General features: G+C 31.8%; 1 long non-coding RNA gene across 1 annotated transcript; it reads left to right on the top strand.

Moving 5' to 3' along the window:
• Positions 1 to 669: 669 nt before the first annotated feature.
• Positions 670 to 5,410, top strand: LOC126888306 (uncharacterized). Its single transcript, XR_007699502.1, has 3 exons — positions 670 to 3,409; positions 3,468 to 3,658; positions 5,266 to 5,410. It is a non-coding gene; the product is annotated as an uncharacterized LOC126888306 (long non-coding RNA).
• The last annotated feature ends 15,949 nt before the right edge of the window (positions 5,411 to 21,359 follow it).

Raw genomic sequence — 21,359 nt, 5'->3', positions numbered from 1 at the left:
TCGGGGTTTGACTAGTCAAACCCCGATTTCATAAAATTAAATTTCGACCTTTGCCTGACCAACTTAGTCTCTCCTAGGTTTGACTAGTCAAAGGCCGAAACTGTAATTTATTTCGGGCCTTGACTAAGACCGTCAGTTAGACCTGAGGATTGACTAGGCAAACCTAGGAGTGCCTGAAATTCGGGCTTTGACTATAACATATATACCGAGGGTCTTTAGCTCGAGGGATATACGTTGACCGAAAGCATTATTATCTATAATACCCGTGGTGCCTTCAACGTTTAATGTCTGACTAAATATTCTTTATTTGCGAAAAATTGAATGAATTAGTTTTCAAATAAGTACATTTACCAGCAATAGTTGTAACTTAATTGTGGTAACTATAGTTTTACTTAGGTTTTTATTTGTAGTTATTTAAATTTAATACCCTAGGGCGTTATTTTGCAAAATAACGCCCTAGGGTATTAAATCATGCTTAAGTGACTTCGAAATAATGTCATTATTTGTCAAATAATATACCAGTAGGACATTAAAATTATAACGATATTATCACTGAAGTAGTTAGAGCTAATATACATATTCTATTAGTAATATTAACATATATTATTTTAATAAAACTTACGAATTTTTAAAGTAAACAGTAAATATTCTTTGAGGTTGAGTGACGAACTTTGAAATTTAGCTTTCTGGAAAGTTTTAGACCAAAATCTTTTATAGAAAAAAATGATGCAACTTTAAATATCGACTTTGTAAATTACCAAAATAACGCTTATTTTTTGAGATACTGACCATGGGTGGTGAATGGTTAATTAGTCAATTTATCCATTCCTTATTTCAAACGTATGTTTTTTTACCCCCGAGAAAAGGTGTCTTTCACCCTCAAGTAAAAGCAACCAACGGCACAAGTCCAACTTTGAAGTGGAGGGTAAGTAGAACCTAAACTCAAATTTTCAAGCAAATCCGTCGTAACGCGGAAAATTACTTTCCAAAACGGTCATTTTCGGCTAAATCTAAATAATCTAATTTCCACCGTCTCATAATATTTATACAAATATGTAACAACCAGTATTTGATATGATTTCTATATAAAATACAAAAGTCACAGTACCAATTTTACCGATATTAATTTTCCTAAAACTTAATAAATAAATAAATACTTAATCCGCTTAACCATGGGAGCGAACTAGGTTATGGTTTTCGGAGCGAACTAGTATGTAATTAAGAGGATTTTTTGACCTTGGGAGCGAACTAGTGTGCTCCGATTTTCTATGTCAAATAAAAAATAACAATGCCATTTTCGCCGATGTTAATTTTCCTAGAACTTAGTAGATAAATACTTAATCCGCTTAACCATGGGAGCGAACCCGTATACGGTTTTCGGAGCGAACTAGTACGTAATTAAAAGGGTTTTTTGACCTCGGGAGCAAACTAGTGTGCTCCGAAACTGTTTTGTGCAATTTTCACATTCAAACAGTTTTCAGCAGTGTGCATTCTCATCATATAAATTTTGAAGTGACCACTTAGTAAAAACTGTTTTGTGCACATTTCACATCCAAATGGTTTTTCCCCACTTTGCAAAACTTCTTGGTGCAAATTTCACATCCAAATAGATTTTTAATAGTAAGCACCACCATATGTATTTTTAACTCATATTGCGTTACAAACTGTTTTGTATACATTTCACATCTAATGGTTTTTCACCAGTGTGCGTTCTCATATGAACTTTTAAGCTAGAATTTTGTGTAAACTGCTTTGTGCATATTTCACATCCAAATGGTTTTTCACCAGTATGCACCACCATGTGTGTTTTTAAGTGAGTTCTTTTTAAAAACTGTTTTGTGCATATTTCACAACCAAAAGGTTTTTCCCCAGTATGCATCACCATATGCATTTTTAAGTCACTATGTGTAACAAACTGTTTTGTGCATATTTCACATATAAACAGTTTTTCACCAGTGTGCATTCTTATCATATGAATTTTTAAGTGACCATTTCGTAAAAACTGTTTTGTGCATATTTCACATCCAAATGGTTTTTCTCCATTGTGAAATCTCAAATGTATTTTTAAATCAGAACTTCGCGAAAACTTTTTGTTGCAAATTTCACATCCAAATAGTTTTTCATTAGTATGCACCACCATATGCAGTTTTAGCTCATAGGGCGTTACAAACTGTTTTGGGCATATTTCACATCTAAATGGTTTTTCACCAGTGTGCGTTCTCATATGAACTTTTAAGCTAGAATTTTGTGTAAACCGTCTTGTGCACATTTCACATCCAAATGGTTTTTCACCAGTGTGTGTTCTCATATGAAGTGTTAGGTGTGCACTTCGTGAAAACTTTTTTGTACATATTTCACATACAAATGGTTTTTCTCCAGTATGCACTTCCATGTGTTTTTTTAAATACCTATTTAGTGAAAACTGTTTCTTGCAAATTTTACATCCAAATGGTTTTTCACCAGTGTGAATTCTCAAATGTTTTTTTAAATCGGAACTATAAAAAAACCCTTTGGTGCAAATTTCACATCGAAACGGATTTTTATCAGTGTGCGTTCTCATATGAACTTTTAAGTAAGCACTTCGTGAAAACTGTTTTGTGCATATCTCACATCCAAATGGTTTTTCTCCAGTGTGAATTCTCAAATGTAATTTTAAATCAGAACTATATGAAAACCCTTTGGTGCAAATTACACATCGAATTGGTTTTTCATCAATATGCAACGTCATATGTTGTTTTAGATTATCATTTGTAACAAATTTGTTACTGCAAATTTCACATGTAAAATGGTTTTCAGAGGAATTAATATTCATGTAAACTTTGTGTTCGCTAAGTGTGTATTGTTCCGAGATGGTTTCATATGTGACAGATTTTTCCCTAGTGTGCTGCTGTATCAAATGTCTTCCTAAACTTTCCTTCAATGCATACTTTTTAAAACAAATTTGACAAGCAAAAGATTTTTCAACGGTATTCACTTTCCTGCCGTCAGTTGTACTTTGTTTCAGTTGGTTATTTATAACCTGATTTTTAAATAGGCCGTTCCAACATGCTGTCAAAATTAAATCAATATGGCTGCTGGAAGTAAAACATAAATGTTATTCTTAATGTGTTTTAGATGGTTTTAGATCACTTTTGTTGTGTTTCTTTGTAATTTTGTGTTGTGTACAAAGATTAATTTAACATTTTCTCTGGAAGTATTAATTTAGAAAGATAATATGCTTCATTGGTGTTGTGTTTTGAAGTGTGAAATGCAAAGTAATCCTGATAAAGTCAAGATAAAGTTCACTTTTAAACTGAACTAAATACGGTATCAGCTGAGAGACAACAATGGTTAAATGCAATACAATGTAAGGTTTTACTAGCGAAATGAAAATTCTCCTGTCCTGTCTGCTGTAATCATTTTATATCTGGTAAGTTACAATTACAACAGTAACGATTTTTGAAGATGTTAACATTTTAATCTTATAGGAAAACCAGCCGACTTAATCGATAATAACAATCCAGATTGGGTTCCTTCAATAAATATGGGCTATAAACACAATGAAATAAGTTCCCCAAAATCTAAAATGAAGTGGTATCAAAGGAGAATTAAAAGAAAAAATATTCATATTGAAATTATTTATAAGGCACTGGACTGTCTTAAATTCTACAAATACTAGGTGGGTAAATGATTTTAGACATTTTTCATTAATGGTTGTAGGTTACTGTTACTTCAGTAGATTTGTTTACACGGGTAGAGTAATGATGCAAGTACTTGATAGAGTAGAGTAACTCTACCTGTAAAAATGCTCAGCACAGTAGAATAGCTAGTAGAGTGTATAGTAGGAGTTAAAGTAGAGTGACTAGCAACATATGGCAAAGTAACTACTCTATGGCCACCACCACTGCCAAAATGTCTACTCGGCTGCGCACTCTACCCATGGAACACGCTCAATTATGGCAGAGTAGAGTAGGTAGGAGAGTACATGGGGCCGCTGTCATTCTGGCTGGAATTGTGTTTTGTGTAAATAGTGAAAATGAAGTTCACCGAAGATGAAACTTTAAAACTTGTAGAGCGAATATATACGGCGAATACCAGTGTTTATGGAATTTAGGTAGTGTATACTACAGAAATAAAAGTATGCAGCAAGCTGCGGAGGATGAAATCGTCGAAAGAATGGCAAAGGGGGCTTTGGAGTAAACGAGCTCAAGCAAAAAATTAAGAATTTAAGGTGCACTTATAATCAAGAGTGTTTAAAAATACAAAAATCGGTTTCACTATACTAGCATCAGTACTATACTTGTACTCTCCTCATGTGAATGGTATCAAGCCATTTTTGGTAGAGTACTACTGCTATTCTACTCTCCTCAAAACTCTACCCATGTAAACAAGTCTGTAGAAACAGTGGAAAATGAGGTAGCTAGTAGAGTAGTAGTAGAGTAAAATATACTGGTTTAGCAAATTACAATGTTTTAAGGTGATACAATAGCGATCAACAGGTAGCCAAAACGAGTTCCAAGATTGCCGCTGTAATTTTGAATATTTTTTCGAGATATTTGGCACATGTATTCGTAATATAATAAAGAATGGCGGTACAGAGCCCAATTTGAAAAATATATTAATATGTGGAAATTACTCTGTAATTATACAGTATTTAAAAAATGAGCCTATACCGCCATTAAGAAGAACAAAAAAATACACTTTCTTCAAATAAACTTTTTTATCCGATGCCTAGATTTTGTGTCATTTTGGAACTACTAATGAAATAAAAAATTTTAGTATTACGAATACGTGTGCCAAATATCTCGAAAAAATATTCAAAATTACAGCCGCAATCTTGGAACACGTTTTCGCTACCTGTTGATCGATACTGTTTCCTCTTAAGATAGTTTTAATAGTTATTTATGATATAAGTATTAAAAGTACAATTTTAAGACACGCATGTGAAAGTTAACTTGAAAAAATAATTTTATTAATGTTTTGACTTCCACATCAGATGTCATTGTCAAAATACAAAATATTCATTATTATTAGGTTTGTTCTAGCAAACAGTCAAACTAGTCAAAAACCGTCAGCAAACAGTTGGTCAGTGAGAGAACATAATACAGTCACCAGTGCTATCCCCTCTACTCACGCTGGTCCACTATTTGCTGATGGTTTCAAACTGTTTGAAACTGATGCTAGAACAAATCTATTATTATTATGCATATCATTATCTGTAACTAATATTTCTTCCGATTGTTAATTGTAAAGGATAGAAAAATTACCATTTTAATTTTTTTTTAGAATCAGCTGAGAGAAGTAAGTGGTCTACAAAAAAACTAGGAAGGGAATGGAATATGTGGCTACGAAAGGCAAAAGAAATGAATACAAAGCAAATGTGACACATTTTTTTAAAAATATGTAGGAATATGAGTAAACTACATTAAAAATGTATGAAAAGATTTTGTGCAATAAAAATGTTTATATTTATCAAGGATGTATTATTTGGTATGGCCACATATCGTCAGTGATGTAATAATACATCCTAACTGTTTTTTCATGAGTTTTGTAAGAGAGACTAAAAACTTGTCTTAGGGTCATCTCCTGTTTTCATATGATATTTTTTTACTTGTTTTGTAGTAAATTAAACTATCTATGAACTACAAAACAAGTCAAAACTTACATATGAACACAGGAGGTGACCTTAAAACATGTTTTTCCATCTCTCCTACAAAACTCATGAAAAAACAGATAGGAGGTATTGTCACATCAGCAAGGATATACAGTGATGAGCGCCATAATAACCGGCAAAATAGCGCAAAAGATGGGCAACATATTTAATTGTGAGATAAAAAGAAATGAAACTAGTCGAGCTGGGAAATTTAGCGAAATTAACCTTTAAATTTACGTTATATTGATTGTTTCCCACCTTTACACATATCAGAGGAGTATGTCAACTAAAATTGTCACTGTGACAGTGGTAGTTTCCAAACTCATCTGATACGTCTGAACGTGGGACACAATCAATATAATCTAAATGTATAAGTTAATATCGCTAAATTTCCCAGCTCGACTATTTTCATGTCTTTTTATCTCACTACTTAATACATCTTTTGTGCTATTTTGCGGGTTATTAGAGCGCTCATCACTGTATTTCTGGTATATCCAGGGAATGTCTAAAACTATATTTTGAATGTCCAAAGAACATTCGTGGACGTTCATGGAATGTTCTAATAAGACATTCAGGTAATGTTTAAAATGCTGACACAGGATTTTCCTGGGATGTTTAGGGAACGTGTTTTTGGGGATATTCCAGGAATTTTTCAATGTCTGTGTACCTTCTATGGACATATATGGAATATTTTGGTGTTATTAGCGCCGCACTCCACTTGCGATTTGTAATCAGGAAGATTGAACACATTGTTTCAAATACAAGTCAATCCATTTGTGACTAAATAATCATGGATTGACTTCTATTTGAAAGAATGTGTTCAATCCTCACGACTACAAATCGCAAGTGGAGTCCGGCGCTTAGGGCTACTTCCTCTTCGATTATGTATTATACTACAGAAATCAGGAACTTTCCTTCTAAATATATGTATGCATCTTGGCCATCAAACAAATTCTTCCAAACATTTTTTTAAGGGGTTACATAGGTCTTGTGGGTAAAAAAGTGACTTTTTAAAAAAATTATATCTCGAAAACTAAAATTTATTTTTATTTATAATTGGAACATGTAAAAGTATAGTACTTAAGGTAGTCTCAAAAAAAGTTTCATCCAAAAATATTCATTTTTGTAGATAAGTTTTTTTGCGGTGGGCAGCATAACTAAGTCCAGTCTCATCTGAAATCAAAAAGTTTCTTGTAGTTTATACCTCTGGCTAGTAAATGAACGAAGGAATTAAAAAAATGAAATTTGAAGATTTTACATAAGTTTAAACACATTTTCGACCCCAATTTTTCTCATTTTTAAAGTAGTTCTATTTTATAAAACAAAAATGACCTCATCTAATAAAAAATCCTTCGTTCATTCACTAGCCAGTGGTATAAACTACAAGAATCTAAGATTTCAGATGAGACTGGACTTGTTATGCTGCTCACTGCAAAAAAGGGCTGTTGTCGAAAAATTGCAGTCAACTCTACAAAAATGAATATTTTTGGCTGAAATTTTTTTGAGAGTACTATACTTTTACATGTTCCAATTATAAATAAAAATAATTTTTAGTTTCCAAGATATAATTTTTTTAAAAAGTCACTTTTTTACCCGCAAGACCTATGTAACCCCTTAATAATTGCCTTTCCATGCTGTAGCAAACTTAACAAATTGTTGATTTCAAATTGTAACAGTTAAGTTTTGCAAAGTATGCTGCCCTCTTGTATCTTCTGCGTTATCTTCATCTAAAAACTTTCTGCGATATATTCGTTTTGTTGCTAAAATTATTTCCTGATCCATGGGTTGAATAAGCGATGTTGTATTTTTTGGCAAAAACATACAACTAAAGTTGCCATGTTTTGATCATAGAATATTTTCAGAGGGATGAGCAGGAGTGTTGTCTAATCAAAAAACATTTCACCTCTTCCGGCAGATTCTCAGTTTCTTCTCTTGAAATTTTTTCACTGCAGGTACAGTCGGAAAAAGATTGACGTGACCGTTCATGGGTATTCTTTCATTTTTCCGACTGTACAAATTCTTTAAAAGGTCAATTTTTTAAGATATCTGGGGTGAACCACTATGATGAAATTATTTATTTTTATAGCTCCACAATTATATACAAATCCTACCTCAAAATATTTGTAAGAATTTAAATTCTTGAATGCCTTCATTTGTTGACCTGTGTAAAAACTATTACTAAGCTCTAAATACAAAAAAAACTAGGTATGTCCATGTAAGTAACTATGTCAAAGTTGTTACCCTTGAAAAACTTTTTCTACTGTAGGTTAACTCATACTCCTTGAGGGAAAATGGATCTATATACCAACAGCTTTTGAAAATATTTACTTATGTTTATTTATTCACTGCTTACAACTAAATACAGTCGTTAAAGTACTTCTACAGCTAGAAGCTATACGAAGTCAACAGCAAATGTTCGGAAAATACAACTATAAAAAACTATTATTCAAACATTTAAACTATTATATAAAAACAATTATATAAACCACTATTTTATAACAACAATAACTATTTTACAAAAAAACTATTTAACGTAAAAAAACTCAAAAAATTCAATGCGGTACAAATATAAGAATTTCAATGTTTGCCCTCCAGCTTTCAATTTAGTGTCATAAACGTCAAAGTCTTGAAATGGCCTATTCGTTGTTTTCATCAGTTATTCTATCTTCATATTTGAAACCTAAAATTATAGTAATCTATTAAAATAGCAACGAAACGATAAACACAAAAATAATAATTTTAGAAAAGATAAAGAGAGACATTGTGAGTTTTCCAGCAAATTAAAATTTTCCAGTTAAGATGTCAGTTAAGAAAACAATAATGAAGGTGCTAGATTTTCTAGAACCAAGCCTCTTCTTCCAACACTCACACTTGGCAGAATACGGGTGGGAACCTTTACATTATAGTACTACTACTTATTTAAAATATGTGTATGAATTGTCAATATAAGTCAAATTAAATTATTTTTGAAAAATTTTGTAATACTAAGCAACGAAACACAGTTTGTATACTTTGTATTTTGAGAATGATTTCCAAAGTGGAAATCGAAACGTCAAAATCAATGTATTTTTAATTAAACTTGTAGTTATATCAAATAAAACTAGTAAATTCAATGTCTGAACATAAACATATCGCTCGTTTAATACGCCAGTCAATGGGAGCAATAATAGGATATTACCTCCTATTCCGAATTCTATCCTACTTCATGGATTTCAATGAAATTTTGGGCCTAGCCTCTACTTATCTCCTAATTCAAAGTCTACCCTATGCCGATGTGCTTTTATCTTGGGCGTGGTTCTCACCCCTTCTAAGGGGCGGAACATTTTTTGATTAAAATTACCACGGAATTTGCTAGAGAACCTAATTCTAAGCAAAAACTGTTCTATGATTTTTTTTTGAAAACTCAATACTTTTTGAGATATTCGTGGTTAAAAATTGACCAATTTCATTGAAACATAATACCTTTTCGAACGGTTTTTTGCGAATACCTTAAAAACTATGCATCTAACTAAAAAAACTATATTAAACATTTTTGTAGGCTATAAAAAACAAAGTGACACTTGCCTTCATAAATCTTCTAGTTATAATACAAAAAGAGATATGGTAGGTAAAAATAGTTTGTTTTTGGTACATTCTCAAATTGGTGTATTCAACTTGAAATAACAGAGAAACGGTCGATTTTAGGTGTATAATGCCTTTTGTAGTACTTGAAAAGACCTTTAAAATGAGCTATATTAAAGGTCCATTACATTAAAACCAAGCGAGATACGCTGCAAACAAAATTGATAACTAATGTATTTTAAGAAAAAATGAGAAATAATTTTAACCCCCATTCACCAAAATGTAAATGCATCGTTTTCCTTCCACAATACCTTTTATTATAGTGTTATTTCTATGTTCAAAAAGTTGGACGGGTTTAAAATGAATGGTTTTTGAAAAAAAAAGATCAAATAATAGAGCGCAATTTTGAATTTTCTTAAAAATCTTCCTTTTTCTCCATGTAACTTAAAAATGATAAAAGATACAGTAATGAAAAATAAAAAGAAAATTTTTATCTGAAAAAGCCCTACATTTTTGTGTGTTATCTTTTTTTCGTATCTCTTATCTTTTTCGAGTTACATGGAGGAAAAGTAAGATTTTTAAGAAAATTTAAAAATGCGCTCTATAATTTGATCTTATTTTTTTCAAAAACCAGTCATTTTAATTCATTCCAACTTTTTTAACATAGAAATAACACCACAATAAAAAGTATTGTAGAAGGAAACGATGTATTTAAATTCTGATGGATGAGGGGTTAAATATACTTCTCATTTCTTCTTAAAATACATTAGTCATCAAGTTTTTTTGCAGAATATCTCGCTTAGTTTGAATGTAATCGACATGTAGTATTGCTCATTTTAAAGGTCTTTTCAAGCACTACAAAAGTTATTAGTATCATTATACACCTAAAATCGACAGTTTCTCTGTTATTTCAAGTTGAATACACCGATTTGAGCATGCAGCAAAAAAACAAACTCTTATTACCTATCATATCCCTCTTTATATTTTAACTAGAAGATTTATGAAGGAACGAATCTCTTTGTTTTTTTATAACCTACAGAAATATTTGATATAGTTTTTTTGTTAAATGCATAGTTTTTAAGGTATTCGCAAAAATACGTCCGAAAAGGTGTCATTTTTCAATGAAAATAGCCAATTTTCTACCACGAATAACTCAAAAAGTATTGAGTTTTCAAAAAATAATTATTATAGAACAGTTTTTGCTTAAAATTAGGTTTTCTAGCCTCTTCCATAGCTATTTTAACCAAAACATTTTATAACACCGAGAAGGGGTGGGAACCACCCCCAAAATAAAAGCGCACATCGGCATAGGGTAGACTTTGTTACTTGAGCTATTCCCTACTTACTGTAAAAATATCAAGTAAATCGATGTAGTAGGGCGGAATTCGGAGACTAATACTCTCATTGACTGCCCTATAAACAAAATTTACTTCAGTATCAACCATCACAACGCAATTCAATACAAAAATATGTTAATCATAACGATTACTAGATATTTGTCACTCAAAACTTAAACGTGAACCATACGCGCCGAACACTAGCGATACCTCATCAATTCACTCGAATTATCGAGAATACCTTCCATAATACTCCAAACAAGTTGGGGAAAAATAATTTTTGTTAAAATTATAGATTTTAGTTTATATCTGTTCGTTACATTATTTATAATTATTGATTATTATTTTCTTAAAAAATAAAAACCTTATCTTCTAAAAGGTATATTTAAAATCCCTAAAAAGGGCTATATCGTAACAAAACGTTTTCGGAATCAATATTCCATCATCAGTGTTATCACAGGTTTACATGCTTTAAGCCACCAAAATATACGGGTAAAAACCCTTAAGTTGTGAGTTGTCACATAAACTCGGCCATGTAAGGTCCTACCAACAAATTTCCAACCAATATGGTTGCTGTCATGTGATGCCAGGGGTTAATCTGGAAATATTTTTAACATCCTTTAAAATCAAATAATATAATGTAACCCCAACTGTTCAAAAACTTAAGGGTTTTTACCCGTATATTTTGGTGGCTTAAAGCATGTAAACCTGTGATAACACTGATGATGGAATATTGATTCCGAAAACGTTTTCTTGTGATATAGCCCTTTTTAGAGATTTTAAATATACCTTTTACAAGATAAGGTTTTTATTTTTTGTGATATATGGTATACAGCCATATTTATTTTTATTATTTTACTATATTTTCGAGAATGAGGACGTCTGATAAATACATATGTTCATTTTTGCCTATGTAGTTGTACATTTTCCTCTCCATTCCCAACACTAAATCTAAAACGTCATGGTTATGCCAACGTTATCTATATGAGCTAAATACTGCCAAAAGGTCTCTCTAGTATGCCTTGTCATCTGAACTTTTCGGTGAGCATTTTATGCAAACCGTTTTGTACATATTTCACATATACAAATATTTTTCTACGGCCGTGCCTAAACAGGCACTTTCCCGCACGCATTTTGTTTCCGAAAGTTGCACTTTCCCGCACAAGTGCGGGAAAGTAGAATACCTTGTAATTTAGCATTATAATATATGGAATAAACTAATATTTAGATATTAATTACTAATTTATTTCAAATTTATCTTATTGTGTTCATGTTTTAATGAAATTAACGCGATTATTTCATTCATAGGAGATTCTGACCAATAGAAAGCTACAGAAATGCAAATTAAGGTGATAATTTTTGATAATCTCCCGTCGTTAAGCATATTACGTCAGATGCCCTTCGTTGCTACGAAAAAATACATTCAGTGACATTAATAACAATTAATGTTTTAAAAATTATAAAAGTGATGACTTTCAATCGTCATATTATATTTATAAAAACTGTGTGTTTAATGGTACTTTGTACTTACATAAATAAATTACAATTAAATTTAGGTTTTGAACAGTTTTATTCATGAAATAATCGCAACAAATTGCACACGATCTCTGAAATTAATATAGAATTTTTGCTCTCGTGACACTTTGACATAAATTAAAACTGTCAAAGTGTCACTCGGGAAAAATTCAATAATTTCAGAGCTCTTGTGAAATTACTACTGAAAATTCTTTGAAATAGAATTATTTTGACATAATATTCATAAGTCAAATCAGTGGACAATTACAATGGTTTTGAATATCGTCGTCATTGAAACCATTATCGTCGTCATAGTAACAAATTTTATTGAAAGTTTGATTTTGACAACCTTATCAAACAACGTATGCATTTGTGTGTTTTCGCTGCAATTTTTAAAAAATTACATGGATTCATCGGACGAAGAGATCCCGGAAGCTGTCTTGATAGCCGCCGTGGAAGCAAATTTAAATTTATTTCCTGCCAAATCCAAAGAGAGGTATCAAAAACAATTTGTCCATTTTGTGAACTGGTGCGAATCCATGAAAGTAAGGAGCTATAAAGAGGAAGTATTTTTGGCATACTTTTTAGAATTGAGCAAAGTGCTTAAATCAAACACATTTTGGTCACGCTATTCCATGATTAAAAGTTTAATGAAAATAAAGCACAATATTGATATAAGTAAGTTTTATAAACTAACAACTTTTTGAAAAAACAAAATATTGGTTTTCGAACACAAAAAGCAAAAATTTTTAGTAAAGAAGATATAGCCAAATTTATGTTAGACGCACCAAACGAGATATATCTTATGATAAAAGTAGTTACCATTTTTGGTTTATCTGGGGCTTGTCGTAGAGCCGAACTTACGAAAATCACTCTCGACGATATTGAAGACAAAGGGATTCTAATAATCGTCAAAATTACGGTATCGAAAAACAACTCTTCGAGATCATTTGTTGTCTCAGAAGAAATAAACAATGGAATGTTTTTGAAGCTATTTAGAGAATACGTCAGTTTACGACCTTCAACCACAACTCATCGGCGTTTGTTTATAAAATATCAGAAAGGAAAATGTACAGTGCAATGTGTAGGAATTAATACACTTGGAAAAATCCCCTCCGAAATTGCAGCCTTTTTGCATCTACCCAATCCTGAACGTTACAAAGGACACAGCTACAGGCTACAGACGCTCATCAGCAACCTTCCTAGCCGATTCTGGAGAAACGATTACAAATATAAAACGTCTAGGTTGGAAAACAACTTCTGTAGCCGAAGGTTACCTAGAAGACTCTGAAAAGCAAAAAAGAGATGTGTGTAACAAAATTTTAAGTAGGTAAAGATTCTTTAGGACCATCTACATCTACGTCGAGCGATCACAGCGAGCACAGGTCGAGGGAGAATACACAGTGCCAATTCAAGGATCAGCTTGCATCCATTACAACTTTGCAGAATGCTGCGAATTGCTCATTTATCTTTAATATTACGAAGCAATAAATATACGTTCTTCTTTTTCCACTAAATATTTTGTTGTATTTAGTAGTAAATAAAAATTGATATAACTCTATTTGTTGTGACATTTTCCAAACATACGGCCGTAGAAAAAATACTGTTCCTAACTCATGCGGAAAGTGTCTTTCCCGCACTCGACTGCTTGCCCGAACTCCGCTATCGCGTCGTTCGGGTCAACAGCAGTCGCGTGCGGGAAAGTATCACTTTCCGCACTAGTTAGGAAAATAACTATCCTTCATTGTGTATTCTCAACTGTATTGTTAAATGATGGCTTTTTAGAAACTGTTTAGTGCAAATTTTACACACAACATTATTATCTCCAGTATGTATTTGCTTATAATGTAATTTTAAAGTATAACTGTCAGAAAAGTGTTAATTGCATATTTGACATTCAAATAGTTCTGTTTGAGAATGTATTGGACATGTCTTTTTAAATCTTTATTTGCTACAATAAACGGTTTACTGCAAATTTCACAAATGGGTTTTTCCAGTGTGAATTCTCAAATGTATTTTTAAATTAGAACTTGCGATAACTATTTTGTGAACATTTCACATCCAAATAGTATTTCACTAATAGTCTAAGATCCGAATATAGGTCGACCTGTACCGATCTGCTTTTCGGATGATACCCCTTATAGCACACGACGTCCTTTGGACGTCCAAAATAGGTCCATTTTTGGTCCTTACGTCCATGGACTATAAACGGACGTCCTTTGGACGTCCTTCGGAAGGAATAAATATGGACGTCCGACGTTGGACGTCCTTCGGACGGAATAAATATGGACGTCCATACTGGACGAAATACGGACGTTTTATGAACGCTTATATATTATATTGGACACATTATACCAATTACGGGATCAAATAGCAAAATATTTCAATAAAATATTAACTTAGGCGTTAACTTTACGTTAATGAAATACAGTCAAACCTGTCAGTAACGGCCACTAAAATGAAAGAACTATTAGCCGATATAGAAAGGTGGCCGTTATTGCCAGTTTTTGTAGTCTAGATATACAGTAAAACTTGTGTTACTGGCCACCTGATAAAATCGGCCACCTGTACTAACGGCCAGTTTAAAAATTCCCCAAACCAATTATATCTAGACTACAAAAACTGGCAATACCGGTCACCTTTCTATCGGCCAATAGCTTTTTCATTTTTAGTGGCCGTTACTGACAGGTTTTACTGTAATTGGTTTGGGGAATTTTTAAACTGGCCGTTAGTACAGGTGGCCGGTGTTTGCAGGGGGCCGGTAACACAGGTTTTACTGTAGTTTAAATCGAAAAGATTAAATCTTAATTCAAAATTGTATATACAATTATTACAATAATTATAAACTATATAGTTTAATATCCAAAACATGTTTTTGATTTTATGTAATGTAATGAAAATCTTATTTGTAAATTATTGGTTACAATGTTTAACAATAGGAAATATTCAAGAATAAATAAAATAAAAGTTTAATCCTAACAACACAAAACATTCCTGGAATGTAGGTACTACCGTTCTATTCGGTGAACATCTATCTGATTAAATTATGGGTGGAAAGTTACCACAAGATATTCTATGAACATTAGTACAATGTCTTCCTGGAGGGGTAAAATTTTCCATTACAAGATTTTAAGAGAGGCCATTTACTGTTCAATTCATAGAGAAATAACAACAATTGTTGTTATTTCTCTATGGTTCAATTTGCGTTCATTTTCAAATTTGCCGCGCGAGTATCTATGTAGCGTCGCGTGGTCATTGGTCATCACATTTCATATATTTCATTTTCGTAAGATAACAACCGATAACCTAAAAATTTAGTAAAAATTTTGATTGGAAAAAAATGCATCGATAAGGGGGTGTGGGAAATGGAAATTAGTGGCTTTTTTGCTGTACTGTCTGCTAGTTTTTGCTCTGGGCTCTGGCTGGATCTCTTGTTTAAACAATTTTGTAAGTATTATAAAATCCGTTTTCAATTTTCTTTATTCTTTATGAAACGAATCATTTATGCATGCAAATTATTACCTGTAAATAGTACCTATTTCTTTTGATTTTTAATTGTAAAGAATAGAAAAATTACCGTTTGATTTTTAATTGTAAAGAATAGAATGTTCATTTTAATTTTTTTTAGAATCAGCTGAAAGTGGTCTACAAAAAAAACCAAGAAGGAAATGTATAGCCTTGTGTATACATAAAAAGTGTATTGGCTAGTTGGAAGAAAGTCCACATTGTCCATGCATAATAAGTTATTACTTTATAAACAAATATCAAGAAGATAGCAGGAAGTCACGAGCAACACGAGCAATTGAACAACTTCATAAGTCCAAGAATATCGAGGAAATCCAGCTCCTCGATACTACTGGGCAAACTAGAAGATTGAAGAGGACATATATGGTAGTTCAAGGCGCGTTGTCACTTCCAGCGGTGTTGTCATATTTTGGAAGTCACAACGACTCGTCTGCTAGATTTACCTCCTATTTTCAGCGTAATGTGTGATCTTTTGAAACTTTTACTGTGAATACAGTTGTCTGTGTTTTAAAGTTGTCTATTTAAATTAAAAGATTGATATTCTTTTGATTATACAGGTTTACAAAAAAATACATTTCGGACTATTTGACGAAACCATATGACTAGGGGGGTTTTTGGGGTCGCTGGTTACGAATCCGGGGTCCGCTAACCTCTATCACGTCAGGTAAAGGTCATTTCAAGGACAAATCAAGATAAATCGACAGTCGCTCTGAAAAAGTATATTAGGAGGTTTTTGGGGTCGCTTATAACGAATCCAGGATCCGTTGACCTCTATCACGTCTAGCTGAAGGTCATTTCGAGGTCAAATCAAGATAAATCAACACAATCGCTGTGAAAAAGTATATTAGGGTGTTTTTGGGGTCCCTGATCACAAAACTGGGGCCCGTTGAGCTCAACCACGTCAGGTAAAGGCCATTTCAAGGTCAAATCAATTTTGTTAACTCCTCCTGATTTGAACTTGAAATGACCTTTACATGACGTGGTAGAGCTCAACGGACCGCAGTTTTCATGATCAGCGACCCCAAAACTCCCGATACTTTCAGAGCGATTGTGTCGATTTATGTTGATTTGACCTTAAAATGACGTTGAATTAGACGTGATAGAGGTCAGCGGACTCCGGATTCGTCTTCAGCGACCCCAAGAACCCCATAATATACTTTTTCAGAGCGACTGTCGATTTATCTTGATTTGACCTTGAAATGACCTTTACCTGACGCGATAGAGGTGAGCAGACCCCGGATTTGTGATCAGCCACTCCAAAAACCCCCTTGTCATATGGTTTCGTCAAATTGTCCGAAATTTAGTTTTTTTTTGTAAACCTGTGTTATTTATGATAATATGATTGATATTTATTTTAGCAAAATACTAATATATTATTATTGCTGTAAAATGGATTTATTGGAATTAATTAAAAAAGTGTTAATAGTAAGTCATTTATTTATGAAAATTATATCAAAAATGTTAATAAATAAATTTGAACTTATAGAAAATTTTAATATTTTAGATTTTATTACAGGCTCCGTCCTTTTAATTTTTGATGTACCAATAATAATATGTAATAAAAAAATTAAATGGCTAAACACTCCAGGTGGGGATTAGCCACTAAAAAGCTATCTAGATCCATCTTTTTCGAGCAGATTTTTCCCAGTCTGCTACTCGATACTATTGACTATGCTTCTCCATATCTTTCTATCCTCTTTCTTGTTCTGCTAGTCTCTAATTCCTGCCCTATATAAATATTCCTTTAATTCCTGTAACCATTTATTCTAGTTCCTCCGCGTCTCCTTCTAACTCCGGGTTTCCATTGTAAAATTGAGTTTATAGTTGTTGCGCTACCTGCTCTCCATATATGGCCCAACAATCCAACTCTGTGCCCAAATCTGAAAATCTGGAATAATATCTACCCGGGTCGAAACATTTTTTTTTAATATATGAAAATAGTTATTTATGAAACGGAGCGAGTGCTATACACCTAAGTTCGCAAAAAGTACTTCACGCACAATTGCATACAATATTTTATCTACGATAAACAAATAAAAATACTGTAACTCTTCGTCACTGGAATTCATTTCTATTCTACAATTTTTAGAACTTTGACATATAAAAATTCTAATTTCTTTCAAACCACAAAACTGTCAAATTTTTTTTTGTAATTTATTGCTCATTATGTCATCACCATGACAACGCGAAAGTTAAGAAAGAATATTTGATTATATGAAAGTGTGTCAAAAACAGTGAGAAAAAGTAAATCCCATTTAAAATACATTGTTCCTTCATGCTTACTTTAAAGCACTGCTATCTATAATGACAGTTTTCACAAACTAAAAATTTATACATAATATGACATAGAGTAGATAAAAGTAATTTATTAATTATTAATTGATTATAGTCAGAAGAAAATTAGATCATGCACCCCTTGTTTTTTATAATTGTTAACATACTATATTACATATCCAATAATTATTGTTATCTATTAAATAGATCGATGCAGATCGGCCTTATATCGGATCCTTTTCTATTAGTCCGTTCGCTGACGGTAAAATATTGCAAAACCCATAAATTTTAAAAAACCACTTAAGATTGACATGAAATTTGGCATACACATAGGTAACATATCAAAGAAGAAAATTGATATTGTGCCGATGTTTTCTTTTGCCATGGGGGTGACTTTCACCTCGTCTAGGGATGAAAAAATATACGTTCAAAATAAGTCCGGAAATGGATTAACTGACTAATTCTAAGGAACTATTGTTCTTTTTTGTTCATTTTTCAACAAAAAAAAAAACACATTTTAACGGTTTTTTAGCAATTAACTCAAAAAGTAAGTATTTTATCGAAAAAAACATTCTTAAGAAAAATATAGCCCATAAAAAAGTGAAAAAATGGTGTACTTATGTATGAGATCCCTAGATCCAGTAAAAGAAGAGTTGTAACTAATGACAAATAGGTTCATACACGTCAAATTTCAAATTGAATATTCCAACGTGAAGTGTCAAAAACTAAAGCACTTTTTGGGGAACACTCATTACAACTTTTTTGTAGTGTTTAAAAAAAGGTTAAAAAGATTTTAGCATTAAATTAAGGAAGTTAGCAAATAAAATTTATCGTCACCACTTCACAAGTTGATTTACTCGTGTATGTAGGTATTGTTTATAAATATGATCTGTAAGCTTCATTGGTTCAAAGTGCTTATTTTTGAAGGGGATGTAATTGAAAGGGATTGAACTAGTCACTAACCAACTGTGTATGCCAATTTTGAACAGCCATATCTTAACCAATATTTGTCTCAAAGAAAAACACATAATCCTAAATATTCAGAAAAGCAAAACCTATATTTTTTACACTTCGTAATTTTTGGTAGCACTAATAAATTTTATGTCATTTTGAAAAAAAAAACATATCTTTCAAAATTTAAACAATTTTACTTTAAAACCCAATTTTTTCAAAAATTAGCCCTTTACTTAGCCCGAATTAAGGGGTGATTTTCGGAGTTTTTTAAGAAAAATAGGACCTACTTTATTTTGAAAGTATCTTTCTTAATTTTAACGCTAGAAACTTTTTTAGAAAACATAAAAAAGATTTTTTTAAAACTTTAAAAAAGTTGTAATAAGTTTTCTCAGAACAGTGCATCATTTTTTAGTTGCTATCATTTTTTGGTTATTTCACGTGAAATTATTCATTTTTAAATTTGACGAATATGAACCTGTTTCCTGTTTTACATTAGCTACAACTTTGCTTCTACTGATTCTAAAAAGTTATACGTACATCAATTTTGTTACTTTATAAGCTATATTTTTAATGTTTTTCCCGATAACATACCTAGTTACTTTTTGAGTTATTGGCAAAAAACCGTATAAAAGTGTTTTTTGTTGAATAATTGACATATTGACTAGCAAATAACTCAAAAAGTATTAACTTAGTGAAAAATTCTATATAACAGAAGTTGCTTAGAATTAGTGTGTTTATTCATTTCCGAACATATTTTGAACGTATATTTTTCCCCTCCGAGAAGAGGAGAAACTCAACCCCCAGGGCAAAGTTTTCTTTTCACTTTTTTTCTTTTACATGTTACCTATGTGTAAGCTAAATTTCACGTCAATCCGTTCTTTAAAATTTGGAGCAAAAACCGTTAAAGAACTATACTATCTCCGAAAGATCGTAAAAAACGAATCAGAATATTTTTCCTATCGACTAAGATACAACCTGGAATACCTACTTTCAATACACCAATAATAATTATTATTGCGTATTTTATAAATGCATAAAAGCATAATATTTTAGTGCATATTTCAATTCAACTGTTTTTTGCATAATTTAAGGTTTTTTTAAGTGCATATTTACCGATCTCTATTAATTTAATGTATTTCTCCACGAGTTTACAGCAAAAATCTTGATAATTATAACTGTTTTGTTTGTATAATTATTGTTTTATCATACAGTCAAAGTCTCCCTTCAATCCTAAACATTTTTAAAAGAAAATACAATTTTTATTGGATATGTTCAATCAAGCAGACATTCCGTTAACATTTTTAGTCACAAGATATCAATGTTAAAGTATTATTAGAGCAACGCGTTATGGTGTCACATTTCTTTTAATGACCGACACACAAAATATTTTAATGACGGATCCCACACTAAGAACCAGATTTTTATTACCTACTGCTGATAAGGTAGAGTTATCAAATATCACTCGTTGTCATCTCTGTGTTAATTTGAAATAATAAAATATAAATATTGTAATTTTGTATTCTAAAATATTTGGAAAAAATACCTATGTATTTTTTTTCATTTAGGTACACATCATTTTAAGGGATTGTCCGTAAGAGTACAGGCTCAATATATCGGCAAATTAATTTTGTTTTAAATACCGTCCGTATAGAGGAGGTGTTCGTTGGGGATAGGCGCAAAATCTTGGTCCAGTGCTAATTAAATGCATTAATTTTTTTCGAATTCTGAGAAAACTAATAAGTATTTTTGAAAAATTTAAACGCAGAATGGAAGCTTACATTATTACCGAGGGCAGAAAGTCCCTGAAAACTTATATAATGTTTATTTTAATAACTTATATACCTAAAATATGTTTATTTTAATAAAGATAATGGGATGAAAAAACAAGAGAAAAGTTAGTGTGATTTTTAATTTCGAATATTTCATTCAAAAGAAACTTTTTTTTATTCTAAGGGACTTTCGGTCCTCCGTAATAATGTTATCTTTCATTCTGGGTGTATGTTTTAAAAAATATTTATTAGTTTTCTCAGGATTCGAAAAAAATAAATGTATTTAAATAGCATTGGACAGAGATTTTGCGCCCACCCCCTTAAGAGAGAGTTTACTGTATTTTATATTATTACTAGAATTTATTACTTTAAACTTTTTATTGCTCATGATTCATTTTATCGTGTATTTAATTACATTCAATTGTAATAGGTCTGGATCCCGCGTATGAAAAAAAAGTTGATTAATAGCAAGCTGAAAATTTGTTAATAGCTTAAGGGTGTCTAGTCGAATAAACTTTGATATGTGTGAACACTGGAACAGGGGTAGTTTTAATTGTGGAACAGGTTAAAAATTTGGAACGGTCACAGCACGAAAACGGCACATTTATTTTGTCCGACAGAACAGACTTAAACTCTTCGAACAGAGATTAAACTCTCATGCAAAAATCAGACTGCTATTTATCACCAAATGGGCGTTTTAATGAGTGGAACATGTAGAATATGTCAAATGACAGGAATTATGACAGGTAATAAATAGCAGTCTGATTTTTTCATGAGAGTTTAATCTCTGTT

This window comes from Diabrotica virgifera, chromosome 7 (assembly GCF_917563875.1).
Source record: "Diabrotica virgifera virgifera chromosome 7, PGI_DIABVI_V3a".
Classification (NCBI taxonomy): domain Eukaryota; kingdom Metazoa; phylum Arthropoda; class Insecta; order Coleoptera; family Chrysomelidae; genus Diabrotica; species Diabrotica virgifera.
This window is presented reverse-complemented; position numbering and strand designations above follow the sequence as displayed.